This window comes from Erythrolamprus reginae, chromosome 3 (genome assembly GCF_031021105.1).
Source record: "Erythrolamprus reginae isolate rEryReg1 chromosome 3, rEryReg1.hap1, whole genome shotgun sequence".
NCBI classification, from domain to species: domain Eukaryota; kingdom Metazoa; phylum Chordata; class Lepidosauria; order Squamata; family Dipsadidae; genus Erythrolamprus; species Erythrolamprus reginae.
In genome coordinates this window covers 161561638-161587711 of record NC_091952.1, presented here as the reverse complement: position 1 = coordinate 161587711, position 26074 = coordinate 161561638, and positions in this window count along the sequence as shown.

Genomic DNA, 26074 nt, shown 5'->3' with positions numbered 1-26074 from the left:
AAGCACATTCTTTTGAAAATGCTTCCCTTCCACCCTTGTCAAGTTCATATGAGAACTTGGACTTCAAAGAATCAATGCAGGAGAGGGAAGGTAGCATTGACAAACCCATGTAAGAAGAAGGAAACTAAGGTAGAGGGGTGGGTGATGTAGAAGATGACCAGGCTGAGCCCAAAGGAGGGGTCAAATGCATCATCAGTCTCAAGTCCCTTCATATCCCCAAGCAATCTAAGTTCAGCCCACCTTGAATTCCATTGACTTTTATCTACCACCAATTTGCTGTGAACATTAGTAGTTCAAATTTTTGTAAAAAAAATATTAGCACGCAATAAGCCTATATTCATTTTGCACTGCCTGGACATTTGATTTCCTGCACGTAATAGAAAGCATATGCATGCACAACCAGAAATTAGTGGATTCTTTGGGGCTGTCTCTCTTGGACATACTATATATGCAAGATTTTTGTGTATATTATTTCTGAGTGGCTTACACAAAACTGTTCAGTTAAGTAACTGAATGTATTCCTTTTTACTCCATGCTAATCCAAAAATGAGTGGAATTATTTGCACCCTAAAGAGAATGCAACTAGAATTAGAGACGATTCATGTTTTAAAATGGAAATAGAGATGGCAAATTGATGCTTATAATTTGGTACTGCACCAGTTCAGATAACATGTTAGAAAATATCATAGTGTTTTCCCACATTTAAATATAAGCAGCTTTCTTTCCTGCTGGTAAAGTAAGACATCATATTAAAAAATAATAATAGCAAAGCTTGCTCTCTTCATTCAGGAAGCTTTTGTGTTAAAACAGATGCAGAATTTGCTAAGTGAAGTAGGACATTCCAATTGCAAAGATAACTTTTAGCATAATATATAAAAGGAAAGTTCAGATACAAACAAGGTAGTGTCACAGGTTGAAAAACCCAGGTCATTTTAAAGATCTTGAAAATCACACAGCAGAGTTGTCTGAATTCACTGTATCTCAATCTTGATGATACTGCCTGTATAGACCATATAAAAGAAAACAAAGGATTTGCATATCCTTGGAAATAAAGATAAACCATTGCAAATTTCCTGAATGCCAGCTCCAGCAAGTCTATGTCGCAAACATTTATATAAGAGGCAGGAATGTGTCTAGAGAAAAAGAAACTACTTTAATAATTATTATGAAAAGGGAGTGCAAAATGAGTTCTTTAAAAAATGCAATTACATAACCTCAATGGATTAGAGGCATTTCATTCATCTGAAAATGGAGTAGATGCAAATATCTCTGCAAGAAACAAAAAGCATAAAAGACTGCTATTTAAAAACACCTCTTTTAAAACAGGCCAATGCTTTACTATTGGAAAATAAAGAACCAGGATAGATGACAAATTCTCTGCAGCCTTGAACAATTAATGAAACCAGCCAAACATACCAAAGAAGTTTGAGCTTTAATCTGTAGAATTTGCTTTATTAAATGAACTGAAAAGAATAGGCAAATTATCCCCCGCACCCTGAAAAAATGGTGAGCAGAAAGGAGAAAAGCCACACGTGCTCAATCCACTGGATATCTATCAAACCATGAACCTACCTTTACCAATTGCCCCTCTCTTTGATTAGGTCATTTTATGTTCTGGATTTAATTAAAGAACCTAGACTTGATCTTCTGATATGAATAAATGCATTGTTTAATTAAAAATGAATTTTGTTGACAAAAGTATTATTTGTTTTAAAAAACAACAATATATCATAAGTTTCTATAACACTATACATGTTAATCCTGAGGTGGAGAAAATGAATATAGTGAATAAAATAGATGACTCATTCTTTCCCCCCCCCTGGCTGATACAAAGTTGATCATCCAACAATTGAAAGAAGCTGTGCTTGATAAGGTTGGATGGAGAGCACTTGTCTATAAAGTTGGCAAGAACTGGACACAATTAAATTGTTAAAATAACAAGTGTCCAACTCAGCTCCTTTCTGATCCTATTATCCCCAATTGACCCTACCCTTCCCAGTCTGTCTTATATAAACCAAATGGATAGAAACCTCCTCACCAGCTCATAGTAGAATTCAAGGGCAGCCCTAACCTGAAAGTGCAGGTTTGCCTAACAACAGAAGTAATCCCAAATTCAAGGAACAAAAACTGCCAGCAAATCTAATCTCTACAATTTTCCATCTTGTAGCCTCAACTTCTATAATAATGTTTGTTTTCCCATTGTTCAGGACCTTGCAAACCCAAATATCCTAGCAATAAACATAGCTTTTTTCTTCTCAAGGTTGTTCTGTATACTTTTGAATTTTCCATGACAAAATGAAATGAAAATTCAAGTTGTCCTTCCCTTGGTTCTAAAAAAGGATGATAAGCAATATGGCCAAGCATCTGTCTCTTAAATAGAAGGTGCCTCACAGCAATAATTGGGTATGAATTTGTCCAATCCCAAGTTTCTGAACTTTATGCTTGAGATATAAGAGTGTGTAACAGTTTGTGCCCTGAACTTTGTAAAATTAATATGAACCAGAAGCAATAAGTGCTTTTATGGAAAAGTACATAGACAGCACTCAGCACAGATAAAGATGTAAAACCTACTGGACAGAAGGGAACAAAATTCAGGATATGAAATTTCTAATTCCATTCGTGAATTACTTGTGAGTAGATATGAGTGTCTCTTATTTCCAAAGGGATTTGGTGAGAGATGTGAAAAACTCTTCAAAAATGGTTCAGCATTAGAAAGGGTAAAATATTTGAAGAGAAAATTCTGACCTATTTATTCATTTCAAAAAGTTTTCCACTTCATTTTGAGGTTAGAGTGCTATTATAGCATGGCATTGGGAGCAGTCTTTGATGAGCGGAAATGGATATTAGTGTCTTGTATAGATAAAGTGTTTAAATGACTTTCTCCATTATCTGCTAGGAAAATGAAGAGGGTGGGTAAAAGCCATGATCAAGTTATTTATAAAGGAAAAGAAATACTTATTTTTCCTTACTTAGATTCCCAGAACTTCATTGTCCTTGATTATTCCTTCATTTGTGTCTGCCATAAATAATGACTCATTCTATATTTTTACCTTTACATTTCTGTTCTGCTTAACTTGAAACTATATGCCCTAGGGAGGTAAAATAATTTCACAATGACCTTATTAGTAAGTAATTTAAATTTTTCATTCCCAGTGGATTCATGGTATACTTCTATCATTTTTAAAAAGAATGTCTTGGAATTAAAGACAGTAGAGGTTTGGTTTTGCATCAGATTGCTTTCTTATTTATTAACTCTGAAAAAAACCCCATACTGTAAATTCAGGTAGATCAGGAAACTTAACAGGACAAAGAAATGTCTCTGAAACCTATTGATGCTAAATTGGTCTTAAGGTATGCCAATGCCAGATCTGCTCCATTTTCATCTACTCACAGCAGTGTAATTGCTCAGAGTCCCAATTCTTGGGAAATGAAATGCTCAATTTCTAGGCCAGTGATGGTGAACCTTTTTTCCCTTGGGTGCCAAAAGTGTGCACACACATGCAATAGTGCATGGACATGTACCCATAATTCAATGCACCCCATGTGCCCCACTCCCTGCACATGCCTGCAAAACCTCCCCACACACCATTTTGGGCCTAGCAGGCTTCCCCGAAGCCTCTGGAGGCCAGAAATAGTTCATTTCCAGACTTTTGGAAGGGCCATTTTTCACCCTTCGCAGGCTCTAGAGGCTTTCTTGGAGCTTGGGAATGGCAAAATTGGTCTCCCCGACCCTCCCTTAAGGCCTCTGGAGACTGGAAACAACCTGTTTTCCAAATTCTGGTTGGCCTAGTAGGCCTATTTTTCACCTTCCCCAAGCTCCAGAGGCTTTCTTGAAGCATGGGAAGGGCTAAAACACCCTCCCAGAGCCTCTGTGCGAGCCCTGTACTTCCTTGACATCCAAAATGGGCTGCATGGAGACTCCTGGTAGGGGAGGCATGGTGTGGACAGGGCCACCTGAAAATCAGCTGGCCGGCACATGCATGTGCGCTATAGCCAGTGATGGGCTACCAAAATTTTTACTACCACACTGTGGGCATGGCTTATGCATTTTGTTTCAACATTTTCAGTGCAAATTGGTGCTATGGGGTGGAGCTCCATTTTCGCTACCCCACTGCATCCCCCCCCCATCCAGGCAGTATCCCATCCCTTATTATCTACTATATAAAGTGTATATATACACACACATGCACAGCTCTTCTAAAATTATACACATTCAACCTCATTTATTGCAATAGGAAAAAAACTAGGAGCCCAAAAGGGGAAAAAAAAGAAAAAAAATCCAAATTTTGCTACCGGTACTGCATACTTGATCGCACCCATAGGAGCCCATCACTGGCTATAGCTGAGCTAAGGCAATGGCTCGCGTGCCTGAAGATATAGCTCTGCGTGCTACTTGTGGCACACATGCCATAAATTCACCACAGGGACCTAGGATTTAATCTTACAAATATTTAGATTTTTGTCAACTAAAACAATGTAAAAACAGTTGAAATAAATACAGTTTTAATGTCAGCATAATTTTTTGGAATGAACAGGTGACTAGGCAACATTGTAAAGTCTGGAGATTTTTTTCTATAATGTTCTGCAGTGAAACAACTCTACAAGTACAAATTCCTAATGACTATAATTTCAGGCTAATAACCACAAAAATATAAAATGAAAATGAGAAGGTATCAAAATGGAATAAGTGAATAATTTAAAAAAAAATGAAAATGCACACAATGGCTCCTGCTTCTCCCCATCCTGCAAGAATTTATTATTTAAATAAATAAATAAATAAATACTAGTTTCAATGCATCTTGTTCACTGTCTTTCAGATATTCTTCCAATGTCTTTTCTCCTTCTTCAACTGTTTGGTATATTTGCAACATTGCTTGCTCCCTGATATACTTCTTTGGTATGTACTATAGAATAAGTCAACATTGTTGTGTGGAGGAAATGCCTGATTCATTGTCATTATGTTTCTGGTCTTCATATTCAGAGCTTCTATTTTTCTTGACTCTGGACCATTGTTCTAGGAATACATATAATAACTGCTGAGGTGTTAATTGCCTTGATGATTTTTCTGCCATTAAGATTGGACCTTAAGATCTTCTTCGTTCATTTGATGCATTCACAATCCATCTTTTTCTTGACCTGATTATGATTGATATTACCAGCCTGAAGGATGCCTGAAGGTATTTGCAATCCAAATGTTATTTCCATAGGGCATCTGGATTCCTTCGGTTTTTGCTATTTTCACCCATTAATAAGAGCAGCACATTTTCCCAGTCCACACTCCTTGGCTATAAATTTGGACTGGGTTGAGCAGAAATGTCATTTCAGATCATGTTTTCTATATACCTTCAGATTGTCCATATAAATAAGGTGAGATAGCCTGGCAGATGTTTTACATGTTTGATATCAATAGCCTGACTTTTTAAAATATGAATCAGTGCAGTGACAAATAGTAGTAGTGATAGAGGCTCTTCTTGGAAGGTTCCTTTCTTGATATTAACCCCACCCAATCTATCATCATTGACCAGCAACCATGTCTTCCATCGATCTTTGCAGAAAGCTTCTGACGTTTCTCCTGACTTGTTATTTCTAGGCACTTAATTATACAAGATCAATGAGTACAAGAAGGCATTTGATTCCCTGATTATCCAATCAAGTGGCAAGGAATCAAATGCCTCTTTGTAATCAATCCAAACAATTCAAGTTGGTCTTCCTTCTCTTGTACTTTTCCAAAATCATCCTGTCAGTTATGAGCTGAACTTTTTTTCCTTTTCTGTTTCTTTTCTGTTCAGCTCTGAACAGTTTATTTCCAAGGAGATGCCATTTGACTACACTGGCTGCTACATCAATTTGAAAATCTGAAAAACCATATAGTTCATATTCATCTTTTGCAGACCAGCCCTTCAGTTTCCTTGCCCCTTTCTCCACCATTTCTGCTGCTAGTACAATTATTTCATCTTCTTCTTTTTTAAAAGTTGTCCACTTCCTTTATCCAAAATGCATTATTTTTTACATTTAAGTCTATTTTGATATCTGATAACTTCCCAGGCTAATAATCCCTGAAATTTTATTGGCAAGGTTTTTCAAAAGTGTGGTTTTTCAGAAGTGTCGTTGCCTCCTTTCCAATTGCCTTTTCACATAACATAGGACCAGAACTCATGGTCTCTCATTTTCTAGCTCAGGAGTGTCAAACTCAAGGCCCACAGGCCAAATCTGGCCCACAGGGTACTTAGATTGGGCCTATGGGGCCATCGTAGAAACAGCGAAGGACTGGCCTGCTGTGCCTCTACCAGTGAAAACAGAGCTCAGTAGAGCCACATATGACCCTCTCTAGCTCCGTTTTCAGCTGTGATGACTTCCTGCAACCCTCTGCCAGCAAAAATGGAGCTCCGTTTTCGCTGGCAAGGCACTTGGGCCACCACAAGTACCCCAACATGAGTGATACTGAGCTGGTCATGCCCACCTTGGCCATACCCACCCAGCCCCCTGAGGTCAAACACAATCCTGATGTGGCCCTCAATAAAATTGAGTTTGACACCCCCATTCTAGCTTGATGCCTTAACCATTATACCAAACTGGCTCAGAAATCCTGCTATCTGTACTTAAAACTCTCCGAACTCTCTGATGGTCTGCACCTGGTATTTGCACCTGGCAACAAAGGGACAATTTAGGCAATTTCCAAAGGCCACGTCATCTTTCTCAAACTATGAGGCGTACACACATACTTGAAATAATGATCATGTATTATACATGCATTTCCTCCCTATCTATGCTGATCTCTCTCTTATTTAAGAGATTCACTTGATTTAGAAGTGTGAGCTGTAAATCTGCAGTCTTGACAGAAACCTATTCATAAAGCATGGAGATTTTTGCCATATATTTTGGAGACAAATCAACATTGCAAAGTGAAGTGTAAAATTATTCCTGTCTCAATGTTATTTTTGAGTCATATATCTCTGCCTTTTATGAACAGCCGGCATATTTGGAAGAATTATGTCTGAGTCATAAATCCTTATTTGCCCAGGACATGACTAATAGTTGTCTTTAACACAGTAAAATGATATTCCTGTCTTATCTTGCAATTTTTTAAACCTCTGAAACACTCTCAGGACAAAATGAAATTTAAACAGTTTGACAAGTCATAATGCTTATTCTGTCTCTATTTCCCTTCCTTTCTGGCTCATAAGATCTTGTGAATGGATAGCGTAATTTATATATATATGAGCTAAGAGCTTCCAAAAACATTCTTGGAATATCCTCCAAGCAAACGGATCTGCTTGATTTGGGATGGCTAGAAACTGCCAGAAACATGGAACAATCAGAAAAATAATACTTAAAAAGCAGGGAAGGTATAGAAGAACAGTTACAAAATGCATCATCACCCAAGTGAATTTAGGGGGATTTACTGTTAAGTAAATGTGCAAATGCTGTGTCTGTAAGAGAAAGCACTAGTAGTACCATTTAAGTTGAGTATGAGTGTGTTGAATATAGAAAAACCTTTAAAAAATGTTTGGCAGCATCCAGTGAAACAAAAGGGATACAGTGATCTCTCGATTATCGCGAGGGTTCCATTCCAAGACCCCTCGCGATAATCGATTTTTCACGATGTAGGGTTGCGGAAGTAAAAACACCATCTGCACATGCGCACCCTTTTTCCATGGCTGCGCATGCGCAGATGGTGGAGTTTGCGTGGGTGGCAGGGAAACCCGGATCTTCGTCTGCTCGCTGCTGCTGCGGCCGCCCAGCAGCTGATCTGCTCGGCGGCAGCAGCGAGGAGCCGAATCGGGCTTTCCCCTTTGCGTGGTCGGCGGGGAAACCCCGATCTTCGTCTGCTCGCCGCTGCTGCGGCCGCCCAGCAGCTGATCTGCTCTTGCCACCCAGCAAAGTGGATATAAACGAGGCTGCGAAATCAGCATCTTGTGATGTGGCTTAAATGGAGCCTGAGTTGCACAACTCCTCTTCTCTCCGCCGCCGCCCCCTCCTTCTTTTTCTGGAAGCACAAAGAGCTCATCATCTCCTTCCCGGTTCCACCCCCGCTGGGTATTGTGCAACCCCCCGCGAATACAGCTGGGAGTTCCGCTGGAAAACGCAGACCCGACGAAGAGGACGAACGCGCCTTCCTCTTGGAAGGGGTGGTTTCCCCCCACGTTGGAAAGGAAGTGACGTCCGCCCAGGGTTCCCAGAAGTGCCTCGCTTCTGTATGCAGCGAGCAGACGAAGATCGGGGTTTCCCCGCCGCCCACGCAAAGGGGAAAGCCCGATTCGGCTCCTCGCTGCTGCCGCCGAGCAAATCAGCTGCTGGGCGGCCGCAGCAGCAGCGAGCAGACGAAGATCCGGGTTTCCCCGCCGCCCACGCAAAGGGGAAACCCCGGCTCCTCGCTGATGCGCCCGCCCGCCGCCCACCAGCAAGAGGGCGAGAGATAGAGAAAGAGAAAGAAAGAGATGAGAGAGGGAGGAAGAGAGTGTGAGAGAGGAAGAAGCAAGATAGAGAAAGAGAGAGAGAAAGAAAGATGAGAAAGGAAGGAAGAGAGTGACGTCATCGGGTGGAAAAATCGCAATATAGCGTTTCGCGAAGAACGAGATCGCGAAAATCGAGGGATCACTGTAATTTGATAAGAAATCTTCCTCTGCTCCTGGTTGTTGTTGTTTTTTTGTTTTGGTGGGTTGTTGTGTGTTTTGTTTTGTTTTTTGAGAATGTTTGACTTCCAGTGTGTATAGTTGTTTTATTGTATATAAACATGGTTTTCATTTTGCTTAGTATGATTTTTTTTAAACTAAATTATGGATTTGGGGATTTATACATTGCTGGGAATTAGCTAAGAATCTTTGCAAATAAATAAATAAAAATAAACAGACCTTTGGAAAGTAATACAATTGATGTAAACAAAAGACATTGCACACATATTCCTGATATTGGAAGTGTCACCTTACTTATGTAAATCTACTTCAGCAATTGATAAATATATTTGCAGAGTGCCATGGTGTGTATGTGGGGGGGGGGGGGAGGATGCTACTATTTTTCTGGGTCTTTATGTTTCCTTGTATATCTGCATTGAATATATGAAATGAGAATGAACAAGTAGCTTAGAAAGAATATTAAAGAGGATTTCATGCTGAGTTTGCTTCAGCTTCTCTTCCTATGTTCTGGTGTATTATTCATATAAACCCATTAAGCAAATATATACAACCATTAACGTTAATATATTTTAGTTTTATGAATTTTATGTCATATTAAACCTACATTTCATTATTTGAATTATGTTTTTAAAATCTGTATTATGAAGGGAGGGAGGGAGGGAGGGAGGGAAGGAAGGAAGGAAGGAAGGTGTTGTGATTCCGTCTGAGGCTCCTCAGGGAACGGCTGGAACTCTGCCGGCTCCATGCTCAGAGGGGGAGGATGAGGAACAGGAGGAGGAGGAGGACCAGGCAGACAGGGAGGAGGCATGTCAGGCCGAGGAAGAGGGAGAACAGCCTGAGACCCCCGGGGGGGAGCTCTCCCCAGCGAGTAGCCTGGAGTCCTTAGATGAGAATGCACAAGCCATCATCGATATGAGGCAGAGAAGAGCAGCACAACGAAGGGGACAATTAGCCAGGTATTTCCATCCCTAATAGGCAACAGCTGGGTTTGGGTGTGGTTATCCCCAGAAAGGTTGAAAAGGCAGGCCCGCCCTTCCTGTATTGTGGAGAGTTATCTTTTGGGAGTCCTGTGACCTTGCTTTGATCCTTGGCGTCTCTGATTCTGGCTTGTGGCCTTGAAGGCTGAAACCTTGGGGGAGGCGTGGGTTTTATTCTCTACAGTGGTGTGTGTGCTAGCAAGAAGCCTGTTGTATTGTCTGGCCGTCGTGACTCTTCTGTGAAGCCTCATAGCATTCCAGTTTGTAAGAACAGTTTTTGTTCTCTGTGTTTATTTTCAAAGATATAAAGTGACTTTGCTTTTTACCAGCATGTCTGGATGCTTTTTTCAGTTGGTGTTGAAGTCTGGGGGCACCTAGACAGAACAGAAGGAAGGAAGGAAGGAAGGAAGGAAGGAAGGAAGGAAGGAAGGAAGGAGGCAATGATATTACTTTACAGGGATACTTGAAGAATTTATCATTCTCTTCTCCTGTTTTTAAATGTTAAGCAAAGCCCGCTATAATCTAAATCAAGTTTGATAATTTATGGCTACATTTTAGAAAAACCTTGAGTTCACCAATTCTTGAGAGTGATTCTGCCATTGTAAATGGAGAGACATGTTGGTTTGGATCTTAGATGAACTGAACTTACAATGTCATCTTGCATTCTATATAATAGCATTCTAGATAATTTCAGTTGGGGTATATTTTTGGTAAATTAAAAACAGTTACTTGAGAATGTATAGAGTGGGGTTTTTTGTTTTTTGTTTTGTTTTTTGTCAGAAACAGCCTAGTGCAAAATTAATACCATTCTTCAGAACTGCACTTGAATGATAACTTAGAACTAGAAAATGTTGTGGTTGGCTCTGAGCCAGCTCCTGCTCCAAGAACTGTGTAGGTTGACGTGGGAGAATCCTCACATTATCAGAGGCCAGTTTTAATGCCGACAGCTTCTGACAGTGAAGCGTCTGTGTCAAGGGAAGCTTCTGGGAGTGAAGCAGCATCATATGAGGAAGCCCATTAGCTAATTACCCCATTAGTGAATCATCATCATCGTCATTAGAATCAGAAGGAGAAGGATTCATAGATGCTCACAGGTGCAGTAAATATCAGAGGTGATATTTACTGGTTCTCCAAACTATTCAACGTTTCTACTACCGGTTCTCCAGAACAGGTGTGAACTGACTGAATACCACCTCTAATTGGGATGTGGGTGTACAGTAGATGATAGATAGATGACAGACAGAAAGACAGACAAATAGACAGGGAGGGAGGGAGGAGAGAGGAGATGTGTGTGTGTGTGTGTATAATGTGAAAAAATAAAAGCCTAAAAGTTATAAAAGGTGAGACAGTGTCCATGTGTGATAAAATATAAAAAATAAGAATCTAAAAGGAAGGTGGAGGTTTTAAGTGGTGTAATGGAATATGCCGCACGAATCCCAGCAACCGATTAGGTCCCACAGAGTTGGCCTTCTCCGGGTCCCGTTGACTAAACAATGTCATTTGGAGGGTCCTAGGGGAAGAGCCTTCTCTGTGGCGGCCCCAACACTCTGGAACCAGCTCCCCCCCTGAGTTTAGAACTGCCCCCACCCTCTTTGCCTTTTGTAAACTCCTTAAAACCCACCTCTGCCATCAGCCATGGGGGAATTGAGACATCTCTCCCGGGCCTATAGAATTAATGTATGGTATGTTTATGTGTATGTCTGCTTTAATAATGGGGTTTTTTAATGTTTTTAAATTGTTAGATTTGTCTTGAATTGTTTTATTGTTGTTGTGAGCTGCCCCGAGTCTTCGGAGAGGGGCGGCATACTAATAAATAAATAAATAAATAAATAAATAAATAAATAAATAAATAAATAAATAAATAAATAAATAAATAAATAAATAAATAAATAAATAAATAAATAAATAAATAAATAAATAAATAAATAAATAAATAAATAGTGAGTGAGTGAGTGAGTGAGTGAGTGAGTGAGTGAGTAAGTAAATAAATAAATAAATAAATAAATAAATAAATAAATAATATAGAAAGTTAGTATGGGGAAGACTTATAACATTGAGTCTCAGGCACAAGCCAAAGTCAGCATCCAACTAATTTTGAACACTACTGTACAGAAATGGTAATGTGGTATGCCATAGCAAGGGTAGCATCTGAAACAACAGGGTAACATAAAAGTGTACTGGATATTTAGTGTTAAGATAAGACTAGTGCAAGAAGCTTGTACTATAATATTCTCTGTTATTTCTCTAGTTCCAGAGCTTCAGTGCCATTGTTGCTCCAAGTATGAAGTCAATTAGCCTTTGAGCATACTTGAGAGAAAGATATGACATTGCACCAGAGTAAAGGCACTTCCGTGTTTCATGACTTTCAATTTAGTTAGGTAAGCCATGGAGAAGGCAAAATATCTGTTGGATTTACTGCAAAGAAAGTTTAGGGCCCTGGCCAGGTCTGACTGACATACTATAGCTGTTAATTGCTGTTTAATAATAAATGCTTTGCCTACTCAATCTCCCTGCTGAGTAGGAGACCTGGAGAAAAGTTCATGGATGAGATTTTAGCTGTCCCATCCTATTTCTATGTGAAGCTCGTAGTTAGTGTGGCAAAGCCAAGGGAAAAGAAAAAATAATTTTAGCAAACAATTGAGGATGACTTCTCATACTCTAGCTTCTACTTTTTTTAAGCCTAGTTGTAATGCTGCACTGAAGGGACTTGAAGAACTACTCTTAGAAATTTGCATGGTTCTAATTCTATCAGTACACAATTAGAAAAGGTCCTCAGCTGGATGCCATAGAGAAATTGTGGTGGCAGCTTGGTTTCTAATAATTTTGAGAGTTCTGGGTATGCTGTACAAGATTCTTGTTGTAAGGTATTTGAAGGTGGACATTGAGTTCCTCAGTGCATTTTTAACAAGGAGGCATATTTTTATTGACGCAATACTGTTAAAAAGGATCATCTAAATCACTAAATCCTATTCCTGCTCAAAGGAATCAGGATTGAATACAGAGAAATAAGGGATACAGGAATGATCAATTAGTAACAACTGGCTTAGACATATTGGATCCATCATCTTATTAATGCCTTCTTATGCTGCCACCTGGATCTTCCAATTCCCTTCCTGTCTTACTAGTGTCTTCTCATGCCAATTGCCAATATTAGCAATCTGCCTACCTGCTCTTTTCAGCATCTTCTTACCAGCCCATCTCCTCTTGATCGTCTCAGTAATTTTTCTAATTGCCACCAATCTTCCTGATAACTTGTCCATTCTTATGTTCAATTGAATGTTTATGACAGTTGCAAAAATAATAAATACTCAGAGTAGTCACAATGACAAAATATGAGTTAAAATTGGAGAAGTATACTCATACGGAACAAATGAAAACTAGCTAATACCTGAGGAGTGGTGTTATGTGGTGGAATAGGCAAAACAGAAGAACCCTGAGGAAGATCTACATGTTACTCACTTACAGAAATCTCAAAGAGATAAATTAGAAGACAAGTCAAAGTGAGCTGCCTTGAAAATCTATCTTTTCTATTTTTTAATTATATTTTTCTCCTTTTCTTCTCATTAATAATAATTACATTAACTGTTAATGTTTAGACATTATAGTTCAATATCTTTATATTGAAAATTAAGCTGTTTTCATCTGGAAATATTTTTTCATTTATATAAGCTAACTGTTGATATATTCTTTTATCTCCTTTAATTCTTTTATTTTTCTCTTCTTTTCTTTTAGACAATCAATATTTCTTAATTTAATTTTTTCTTTTTTTTAATTATAATTTGGAATTGTATTTTATTTTTAAATATATCAAGTATTCTTATTCTACTTAATAATACATATATTAACTTAAACAATTAAGATTAGTTTGTTTTTCCTTTTCCTTTTCTTTTTTATTATTATTTTATTTTATTATTATTATTATTATTATTATTATTATTATTATTATTATTACTATTATTTCCTTTTTTATTTCCCTTTCCTTTTCTCTCCTTCCTTTTCTTTGACTCTGTAAGTTGGTTAAATTGATGCCATTTTGGAAGCAGTTAAATTTTACAGGTTTTAGAAGATCCAGAAAAACACTTAAAATGTCCACTGCATCCATTATTATAAAAACCTCTAAGAAACAGACCACAACTCCAACAGCTACTCCACAAGGGTCTCCTTCACCATCACCATCTCCTCTACCACAAAGAACAATAACAAGTATGTTGGGCAAGGAGAAAGAAAAGGAAAAGGAAAAGACTCTGAAGCAGCCAACTTTGCAGACTATCCAGGACTCCTGGCCCTACTTCAGATCTCAATGAATGCCAACAGAGATGATGCCCACGAAGAAACTAAAAAACATTATGAAGATATAAAAGCAGAAATGGGTGATCTGAAGGTTGAGCTAGGGAATGTGAAGGGAAGTGTACAAGCAATGGATGGGAAAATTGAAGTGATACAACAAACCTTAAAAGAAAATGAACAATGGATGAAAAAGGTTGAAGATAAAATGGAGAAAACAGAACAGAGAATGGACGAATTTGAGGATCAACCGAGGCTTCGACAAAGCCATTACTAATTTAGAATTACAATGAGCCTCACATGGGTTGAGGTTCCAAAATGTAAATGAAGAAAAGGATGAAAATTTGGGTTCAAAAATAATGGAAATAATAGGTGAGATCTTACAGATGGACCCACAGGAATTAATAAAAGAAATTGATGAAATCTACAGAGTCCAAACTAGCTATGCCAGAAAACACAACTTACCAAGAGAGGTGCATATCAAATTCATTAGAAAGACTATAAAAGATGACATTTTAAAATGGTCAAGAGAGGAAAACTTAAACTACAAAGACAAAGATATTATAATATTAAAACAAGTGCCAAGAAGAGTACGGGAAAGTCAGAGGGAATTTTACTTCTTAACAAGAATCTTAATTAAAGAAAAAATAATCTTTCGTTGGCTGATTCCAGAAGGCATTTCCTTCTATTGGCAAAGATCTAGAATAAAATTACAGACCATCGATGAAGCCAGAGCCTTTTATGAACAATCCGGCCTGTTTAGGCATGATCTATCCTATAGAGAAATTAGAGAAAGAGAAGAGGAACAGGGGGAAACCTCCAGGGGTGGGGAGGAGACACAAGATGCTAAGAAAAAACAACCACAAGCATAACAAGAATTGGTGTTAAGCACTAGACTTCGAGAACCCAGAGAAACAAAAAAAACTATAAATAGAAATGTATTCAGATGTCAAATGTAAATGGATTGAATTACCCAAGAAAAAGAAAACAGATATTTTCCAAACTTAAAAAACAAAGAGCGCAAATTACTATCTTACAAGAAGTCCATATTAAAAACTCAAATAGGGTTCTTATTATTATTATTTTCTTGCTTCCCACTGGTAAGGACGGATCACAATGGCCGAGTCCCCTGGGAGTTCGAAGATCGGTTCTCCCTTCTCCAAAGCTGCGGGGCGATCCCTTGCCTCTGGAGCTTCAGCAATAGCTCCTCGGGTTCAGGGAAGCCCTCTGTTCTAGGAATGGGCCATCCGGACCCGAACCAACTGCAAAACGCAACATTTGGAGGGGTAGAAGGAGTCTCGGGAACAGAGCCCTGCCCCGGAGCCTCCGCTGCGATCCCGGACCAAACCAGAAGTCCCAAAATTTCAAAAGAGCAGCGAAAGCAGAAGGAGAATACAAAAGAGAAAAAAAGATTTTAAGGTATAATTTTACTACTACATGATAAACTTGGAAGATTTGATCAAATTGAACTCTTAAAATAATAAGGCGAAAAAAGAAAGTTTTAAGGAAAAAATTCATTTCCTGGGGCTGGAAAAGAATATACGGCCGGAACTACTTTTCCTATCTTTTTACACCAAATTAAATTTATAAAATTGGATTTGAATAGTTTTTTAAGACTGAGACTGGATATAAAACCATAGTTTGGAAGAGGATGTTAGGAGGTATGATTTAATAAAGATTTAACAAAGATTCGAATTTCAGCAAGTTCAGAATAACGTCAAATCCCAGGCACTATTTTCCATCTGCGGAGGGATTACTTTTTTTCTTTTTTGATCTTTACTTTCAAAACGGAATAAATCAACAAATAAATTAACAATTTAATGAATTAAAATGAAAGAGAGTTTTTCCTTTATGTGATTTTTGGCAACTGGTGAATTATAATAATAAGATTTTGTATTGTTGGAGTGATTTCAATTGGATTTGCTGTTCCTGGATTCTCGGGCTTGTTCGCTAAACTCTCTGCAAAGAGGAAACTTTTTTCTTTTCTCCTTTCCTTTGTCGTCTGTGAGGATTTATTACAAGGTTTACGTTTGGAACTGAACTAAAATTATTCTTCTTATATTTTTGGATTAAATTACTGGATTTTGGCTTTGTGTTCAAATTAGATTTGGAATTATTATCGGAGTACTAAACTAAATTAGTTTGGATTAATTTGACTCTTGGAACTATTTTGTACCTCGGAACTTGAAGAAGAATTACAAAAGAACTGTTAAAAATAACTATAATTTTTAGAATTTCAATCAACAAAAGACCTCTACATCTGATTGAAAATTATAAGTATATTATTGGTGTTTTTCCTCTATTTTTTCCTCTCTTTTTCCTCCTTCCCCTTTTTCTCCCTAGGTATTGAATATATTAATAGATATTTTATTTTATTTTTTAAAAATATTTTTATTGTTTTTCAAAAAGACAAACAAAGACAAACAACATTAAACATTTAAGGAGCTACCATTGCTCCGCTTGTTGTAGAGGTCTAACTAATACAAAAATATAAAAACCCTAACTGTTATCAGATCAATACAGAAATACCACATGTGTACATTACATTTTTATTAAATTTAACTCTATGTTTTTAATATTAAGCCTATTAATTAAATTTCTTTATTTATAAAATATTATATACTTATTCAAAAAAGACAAAATATTAATAATGCAGAAAAAAATAACACTTCTAACTTTATTATGCTATAAACTATTTCACTCTATCTTATAATTCTTCAAATAGTTATATATTCTTATTTATTTAATTTTTAATGCTATTTTTAAAATTCCACCAATCATATACTTTATCCCATATTTTATAAAATTCTGTTTCAGTTTGATTATTCAAACGTTTTGTCATCATATCTAATTCTGCACATTCTATAATTTTTAATGCTTAAACATCTTTTGGTATTGTCTTTTCTTTCCATTTCTGCGCAAATGCAATTGGCGACGCAACTAATATATGTATTATTAAATAATAAATTTCTTTTTTGTACTTTGTATTTGAAATGCCCAATAGAAAAAATTCAGGAGGTTTTTTAATCTTCTCCATTGTTATTTCATTTATCCATTTCTCTACTTTGTTCCAAAATATTTTAATAGATATTTTAAAATAGAATTAATTGAAATAATGAATTGCTAAACCCTTCCTGGTCCTCCCTTCCCTTCCCTGGCGTGGTGTCTTTTTTTTTTTAAAAAAAAAAGAGAAACAATAATAATAATAAATTTCCAGTAGGTAATAAATTCTGCCAAGGTATAAGAAAATTATTTTATATGAAAAGTAATATAATTAATTTCTGCCTTTCTTTTAATATGTTGCTGTATGGATTAAAATTCTTTCCTTCTCTTTTGCTTCTGGCTATTTTCTTTTTTCTTTCCTGTTTTTATCTTTCTATTTAGTAATTTTGTTATTGCAAATTATATATTGATAAATAAGATTATCTATTTCAATTAATTCTATTTTAATATATCTATTAAAATATTTTGGAACAAAGTAGAGAAATGGATAAATGAAATAACAATGGAGAAGATTAAAAAACCTCCTGAATCTTTTCTATTGGGCATTTCAAATACAAAGTACAAAAAAGAAATTTATTATTTAATAATACATATATTAGTTGCGTCGCGAATAGCATTTGCGCAGAAATGGAAAGAAAAGACAATACCAAAAGATGTTTAAGCATTAAAAATTATAGAATGTGCAGAATTAGATATGATGACAAAACGTTTGAATAATCAAACTGAAACAGAATTTTATAAAATATGGGATAAAGTATATGATTGGTGGAATTTTAAAAAGAGCATTAAAAATTAAATAAATAAGAATATATAACTATTTGAAGAATTATAAGATAGAGTGAAATAGTTTATAGCATAATAAAGTTAGAAGTGTTATTTTTTTCTGCATTATTAATATTTTGTCTTTTTTGAATAAGTATACAATATTTTATAAATAAAGAAATTTAATTAATAGGCTTAATATTAAAAACATAGAGTTAAATTTAATAAAAATGTAATGTACACGTGTGGTATTTCTGTATTGATCTGATAACAGTTAGGGTTTTTATATTTTTGTATTAGTTAGACCTCTACAACAAGCGGAGCAATGGTAGCTCCTTAAATGTTTAATGTTGTTTGTCTTTGTTTGTCTTTTTGAAAAACAATAAAAATATTTTTAAAAAATAAAATAAAATATCTATTAATATATTCAATACCTAGGGAGAAAAAGGGGAAGGAGGAAAAAGAGAGGAAAAAATATTTAGTCAATTGGAAAAATTATTTTATGTAAGAGTGAATATTAAAATAAGTTCTCCTTTGATATATTGATATATTGACTTGAAATTATATACTATATATTGTTATTTAAAATAGACTAAAAGTTTTTAGAACAAGAAACAAGTATATATTTTTAGCATTAATAAAGTATAAAGAATACTAAGTGGACTAAGTGGATGCAAAGGGGGTAATACATAAATATATTTTTAGATCTTTCTTTTTTATTACTCTTGATATATTATTGTTTCTGTGGTACTTAGAAATTTGGGTATTTTTTCTATCAAATATAAGTAGTAAATATAAGTAGCAAAGCTTGATTGGATTGAAGTTTATTGGAGTTTTCCCTTGATAGATAGATAGATAGATAGATAGATAGATAGATAGATAGATAGATAGATAGATAGATAGATAGATAGATAGTATAAATTATTATTAATTATATTATCAATACTAGAAAATACCACAGAAGAGTATTACCTAAGAACTAACTAGGATGTTGAGTACATCCACATACACAAAGACTATTAAAAAACAAACTTTAACCTCTGCCACCCCACCCCAAATATCACCTCAGCCATCTCCTGTACATCAAAGCACCTCTGCAACTATGTTAGCCAAAGAAAAAGAGAAAGAGAAAGCGCAATCACAACCTACCCTCCAAACAATACAGGAGACATTGAATGCAATGAAATATTTTATGCTAAAATCCCAAGATGATGCAAATCAACAATAATCAAGAAGACTCAGAATTTTATGATATTTGGCAGAAGATATATACTTGGTGAGATAAAAAGAAAAAGAGATAAGCTTGTTGTTATATTACTTTGAAAATTTGAATTTAATAGTAAAAGCATATTAGATTGTGATTATCTATAATATAAATGTAATTTCTTTATCTCTTATCTTCTTTATTTTAGTTTGATTTGATTTAATCTACAAATTAAGAATTTCTCTATATATCCTTATAAACTTTTAGCTGTGTTTCTATGTAGCGTCTTATAATAGATATTTTATATATTTTGTAGACCGTGTTAAAAAATAATAAGATCTTTCTTCTTTTTATATAATGAAGACTTCTATTTTGAGTGGAGCGACTGTAGCTCCACTAAATGTTATATGTTGTGTTTGTTATGTTTGTCTGAGAAAAACAATAAAAAATATTTAAAAAAAAAAAAAAGAAAATCAGAGAGAGTCTCAGAGAATCTCAAGATACCAGAACAAGATTGAAAGGCAGTTTCCTGGACCTAAACCAGAATAGAATACCGTATATACTCGAGTATAAGTCGCTCCGACTATAAGTCGAGGCGCCTACTTTTGCCACAAAAACTGGGAAAATTTATAAACCCCTGTATAAGTCGAGGGTGGAAATTGCAGCGGCTACTGGTAACTTATAAAAATGGAAACCAATAAAATTACATCAATTGAGGCATCAGTAGATTAAATATTTTAGAATATTTATTTCAAAGAAAGCCAGTAAACTAGCTCTGTAAGTTTAAAAGAGGGTAAACAGGTATATATCCCCCAAGGCAGGTATAGGCAAAAAAATTGCAAGTACCTAGGTACTTACCTTAATCCCCTGCTCCTGCTGGTTTGGGCTAGGGTTAGGATACTTGACCTCTCCTTGCCTCAAAGAGATACAATTTCCCTCTATATTTACAATTACTGAACATCCAAAATATACTTAATTCTATGTATATATGCCATATGTGTAAATAAATATTACACACAGGCACACAAAAATATACTGTACATTATCTACTATATAAACTGTATGTGTATATACAGAGAGAGAAAGAGAGAGAGCTCTTGTAAAATTATATATGGTACATTCAACCTCACTGTAATAGGAAAACAAACCCAGAGTCCACTTTCTGCCACACAGTTAACCATAACTAGAACATTACACATGTCTTCAGATGTACCGGTACTTCCCTAGCTTGCACATCACTGTTAGAGCTAGGAAATGTCATGGATTGAGTAAAATGTGGTGATTTTCACTTAACAATGCTTTTGCTTAACAACAAATTTTGAGCTCAATTGTGGTCATAGGTCTCTGTCTGTCTGTCTGTCTGTCTGTCTGTCTTCCTTTCCTGTCTGTCTGCGCCCCCCTCCTGTCCCCTCCCCGGGTAAATTACAGAGTCAATACTGTATTGTTTTTTTATTTAAGGTTACAAAGCAAATGAAGAATCATTTTGAGTATTCTTTAAAATTTCTTCAGTGAGATCCATAGCTAATCTGGCAAAAAAAAATTCACCTGGCAAAAAATTTTATTGTTGACATTAGGCACAGCCAGAGAGATGTCTTAAAAGGCAAACAAACTGTCAAAAAAGTATGTTTTTTAAAAATATAATATTTTGGTTGTTGAATTTAATTCTGCCTTGGCTGGGGTTAAAGGAAAGTTTAGGGACCCCCGCCCCTTGGAGAAATGCCTCGTTGGTGACATTCTGAGCGTTTTTGCCTCCCCACTCCGAAAACCCCACTTCTCGGCAGCTTGCCGAGGCTGAGAGGAGAGTGATTTTAAAAGGCACTCTCAGCTTGGGGTTTTCTCCCCGCTGAAATGTTGCTCGCCCGCCGCCCTCAACACCCGCTTTGTCCTCGACCCGGCAGAAGAAAACCGCGTCCTTTCCTGTTGCTCTCTTCCCGAGAGGTGGGGTGAGGGGGTGTTGAGAAGACAAGCAAGAATCCACCCCCCCCACACACACACACCTCATCGGCTTTTTCCCCCTCTAGCGCGGCATTGGAGTGTTTGGCTGGCTCCTTTTCTTGCGGGGAGAGGGGGGAAAAGCTGGGGGGGTGGATTCTTGCTTCTATCTTCTCGCCACCCCCCCACACACCTCACCGGCTTAGGAATGTCGTTGCCTCCCACAGCCACTTCCCCACGCGCTTTGGATGTGCCTGCCTTTCCTACAGCGAAGACAGGCGGCACCTTCCCGAAGGGCTCAGCTAAGCAGGTGGGGGAAGGGCTGGCCATTTGCCGCCTCTCTCCGCTGTAGGAGGGGCAGGCGCAAGCAAAGCGATGTCCCAAAGCGGTCTCCATGAAGCGACCGAGGGAAAGGCAATCGTCTGCCTTTCCTTCAGCTCAAAAGAGAAGGCAAATGCCCTGCCTTCCCCCAGCCGGTTAACCGAGCGCTTCAAGTTAACCGGCTGGGGGAAGGCGGGGCATTTGCCTCCTCTTTCGGGCTGAAGGAAAGGCAGACGATTGCCTTTCCCTCGGTCGCTTCCCGGAGACCGCTTTGGGACATCGCTTTGGGAGAGGGGGCAACTCCTCCCGGTTTAAGAAGCAAGAATCCCCCCCCAGCGAAACGGCTTTTTTCTTGTTTAGCGCGGCGTTCGAGTGGTTGGCAGGTTCCTTTGCTTGCACACAAGAGCCAACCACTCGAACGCCGCGCTAAACAAGAAAAAAGCCGTTTGGCTAGGGGGGGGGGATTCTTGCTTCTTAACTGGGAGGAGTTGCCCCCTCTCCCAAAGCGATGTCCCAAAGTGGTCTCCGGGAAGCGACCGAGGGAAAGGCAATCGTCTGCCTTTCCTTCAGCCCGAAAGAGGAGGCAAATGCCCCGCCTTCCCCCAGCCGGTTAACTTGAAGCGCTCGGTTAACTGGCTGGGGGAAGGCAGGGCATTTGCCTTCTCTTTTGAGCTGAAGGAAAGGCAGACGATTGCCTTTCCCTCGGTCGCTTCCCGGAGACCGCTTTGGGACATCGCTTTGGGAGAGGGGGCAACTGCTCCCGGTTTAAGAAGCAAGAATTCCCCCCCCCAGCGAAACGGCTTTTTTCTTGTTTAGCGCGGCGTTCGAGTGGTTGGCAGGTTCCTTTGCTTGCACGCAAGAGCCAACCACTCGAACGCCGCGCTAAACAAGAAAAAAGCCGTTTGGCTGGGGGGGGGGAATTCTTGCTTCTTAACCGGGCAGTTGCCCCCTCTCCCAGAGCGATATCTTTAGCGGTCTCCAGGAAGCGGCTTAGGGAAAGACAGCCGTCTGCCTTTGCTTCAGCTCCAAAGAAGTTCTGGGAGAGGGGGCAACTGCCCGGTTAAGAAGCAAGAATCTACCCCCTAGCCAAACGGCTTTTTTCTTGTTTAGCGTGGCGTTCGAGTGGTTGGCTCTTGCGTGCAAGCAAAGGAACCTGCCAACCACTTGAACGCCGCGCTAAACAAGAAAAAAGCCGTTTGGCTAGGTGGATTCTTGCTTCTTGACCGGGCAGTTGCCGCTTCTTTCTAGCTGAAGCAAAGGCAGACGGCTGTCTTTCCCTCAGCCGCTTGCGCCCTCTTGTGGTGACATGTCAGTCACCCGAGTATAAGTCGAGGTCGGGTTTTTCAGCCCATTTTTGGGCTAAAAAAACCCCGACTTATACTCGAGTATATACGGTACTTCCCTTAAATTTAGGTGTTTTGTTATAAACTACCTCCTCAGGAGAGAGATCTAGGGACACTGAATTTTTGTATATGCAGTTCCCAGGTCCCTCTTTTAATCCTTTGCCCACAATTAGGACCTAAATAATTCTAGACTGAGTAAAAGTATGAGTGGTTCAAAGTCACTCAGTGAGTTTGCATGACAGACCCATTGCACCTCACTTTGACTTTCAATTTTTCTTTAGGAAAATCTGGTAGCAATTGTATCCTGTATCTGCTGAGCAGGTAAATGATTTTAGCAAGGCATTGTATTGATCATTCTATAATAGTATGCCTTCTTTTATGTTTGTGAATCAAAGAAAAACTGAAAATCAACTTCATTCGCGAAATAAAGATTTGTGGAATTCAGTTTTTCCTTTTTTAAGCCCTAATTCAAAGGGAAACAACTATGTAAACAAATAATGTGGATATGATGCTGTTAGCAAAAAGATTATTGAGTATTCAGTTACTTCAAATTCTTTGTGACTGACAGATATCATTTTGCTAGGATTGGCTTTCAGTAACTTCTTATGTTTGTGTACATTCATATTTATATCATTAGAGGTAATTTCTAAATACTTTATCTTCTGTCGGCCTCTTTTTATTGTCTTTAATTTTTCTAAACATCCATTTTTTCCCCCTATTGAACCTTGACTTTGCATTATGTATCCAAAACATTGCATATTTAGTTTCATTATTAATACCTCAAATAAGCAGTCTGATTTTTCTTCATCTATAAGTATAGGATTTGTCAATTTTTTCCATTACCACAAATTTAAGGCAATGTTGTTTTTCTTGCTCAGCATTTCTGATGGCCCAGTTATTACAGTGACACATTGCAATGGGGAAGCATAGTCCTGACAATATGTCTCTTTGTTGCCTATACATTTTACTATTTTGTTGGTCTCTGTCTTAATCTTTCTCCTATGTATCAGATAACTATTTATTTCATGACTTTTAATCACCATGTGAATTCTAAAGTCTAGAGCAGTGATAGCAAACCTTTTTTCCCTCGGGTGCCGAAAGACCGTGTACACACGCTATTGTGCATGCGCGAGTGCCCACACCCATAATTCAATGCCTGGGGAGGGCAAAAACAGTTTTCCCTGCCCTCCAAGATGCCCTCTGGAGGCCAGAAATGAACAGTTTCCCAACTTCTGGTGGGCCCAGTAGGCTCATGTTTCGCCCTCCCCAGGCTCCAAAGGCTTCCCTGGAGCCAGGAGGAGGTAAAGATGTCCTCCCCCATCCCCTAGAGGCTCTCTCAAAGCCAGAAATGCCCTCCCAGAGCCTCTGTGTGAGCCAAAAATCAGCTGGCTAGCACATAAATGCACATTGGAGCTGAGATAGGGCAATGGCCCGTGTGCCAGCAGATATAGCTCCATGTGCCACCTGTGTCACCCATGCTATATGTTCGCCATCACTGGTCTCAAATCTTGGAAGATAGTTTATTACTACTTCATATTACTATGGTGACTACTGTACCCATTGCCATTTGGGCTGATATTGCTTGTTTGCTTACAGTTTATGTTGGAAAGAATATCCATCTGATTCAGTTCCAAACCTGGAGAAAGAAACTGAAATAAAATAGAGGCTGAAGGCTGATTGGAAAGTGGGTTCATTTATTGATGAAGCAGAACCACCAACCATATGAGTTTCTGGGACAGCTGACCAAATGGTTTAATAGGTGGGTGGATCTTTATACTTTCTGTAACTTTGAAGTTGGGGATTTGTGTAATATGGGGTTTGGGTTTCTAAAAGGGTGTTGGGCAATTCCTATTGGTTAATGGGTTTTGTCCTGTGTTGGATCTTGGGTGAGGCACTGCTTGTTCTAATCCTACCATTCTGTTTTGTTAGCTGCCAAACTTTGCTGCAGGGAGTTTTAAGATATTCTGTCTTGAATTAATTTATGCTGGAAGTATTTGCTTTGCTTATAAATGGAGCCATCTACATTGTTGACTTCATCTTTCAATACAGTCTTTATCTCCTTAAATGCTGGCAACTCCTGTGGACTATTAAAAAAGATTGGGGTTGCTTTCTGCCTCTAAAAACATGTTTCTCCATATCTTCATAGAGGAAATATAATAGTCTGCTTTTTAAATGTTTCTCAAAATATTTCATTTTTCTAGAGAGGGGTGGATTTCCCACATTTGTTTTAACTAAACTGTAAATGATTTTCTGCATTCTCTTCTTTCACCTTCAACAAAGGATTCCTGGAGTCTTCCTTGACTCCGACAGTCTAAGTGGTTTCATCATATCTAAGTTACTGAAGATTCTCCCAGCAAGTTTAGTCAGATAGGAGAAATTAATCTTCCATAATGGAAATTAATTGGATATTTTGCATCATCTTCAAGATTTGGGTTGTTCATTTTTGGACCAGAAATAAATATCAAGAGGAACAAGTGGTAAGTGTGCAAATGTTTTTTAAAAATATTTTTTGCTTTTAAAAATGTTAATTCATCATTCTTTTCTGAGTAAAGGAAGCCTACTCAAGGCTTTTCATACCACAGATATGTTTGTACGGCCACAAGGATGTACTGTATTCAGAAAAAAAGGATTAATAAATGTATGTTATTTTCTAAAATGAAATTGTAGAATCTGTAGAAAAGCAGAAGAGTAGATAAAAACTACAAAAATAACAAACTGAAATTAGAGCAGTTACTGCCTGAACACTTATCAAACCAAAGCTTTTAAAAAGGAGGTTACACTCTTATGCTATGAGATTGTCTTTTTTTGGATTTTTGCTGTAAACAACTCAACACCTTCTCTATTTTTGTTCCCTCAGGAACTATCCCCTTGAAAATTTTTGCCTGGCTTGACTTAAGTCTGTGGTCTTTCCTTGAACTACTTACAGTGGTGTTAATGTTTAATGCAAGGAAATAAAAAAACAAGGCTCATCATAGAATTTGGATTTTTTGAACTGTAAATAACTAAATGCTATTTTTTTTATTTAAAAAAAAGGATAGGGAAGCCTATAGAGACAAGCAACTAAGCAATAAACTTAAGAAGAATTTTAAGAGCAGTTGTAAAACCAATCCCATGTTCTTCACATCTGTTTTCATGAGTCTTAACCTTCCCTACTTCAGTGGGAAGCCCACCACCCTCTTAGAAAAATGAGATATTTTGAGGAATGTTACAAAAAAGGCAGGATAAAATATTTCCCCTAAAAGATAAATTTAAAAAATCTTAAGGGAGACAGAAACTCAGAGCCCGTGCTCCCTCCCCCCTCCAGCAGATATTTTGCACCTATTGAGAAAGATTGGGTCAGGCTATCTACAAAACAAAGGACCTTTAGCTCCAGTATGATGGGATTAAGTCATAATTCTTGAGGGCATAATAGGATTAACCCACTACTATTTAGCAGCAGAGCTCACTACATTGCAGAATCTGCTAAGGACATTGCATCACTCTCCAAAACTTAGCTCAGGCAAACACCTAGGATTTGTACTTTGCCTATACAGCCAGCTATGACCCCTATATAACCCCTACATGACCCCATGGGAGCCTGACAACAGCCAATAGAATACATGTTCTTGCAAGGGG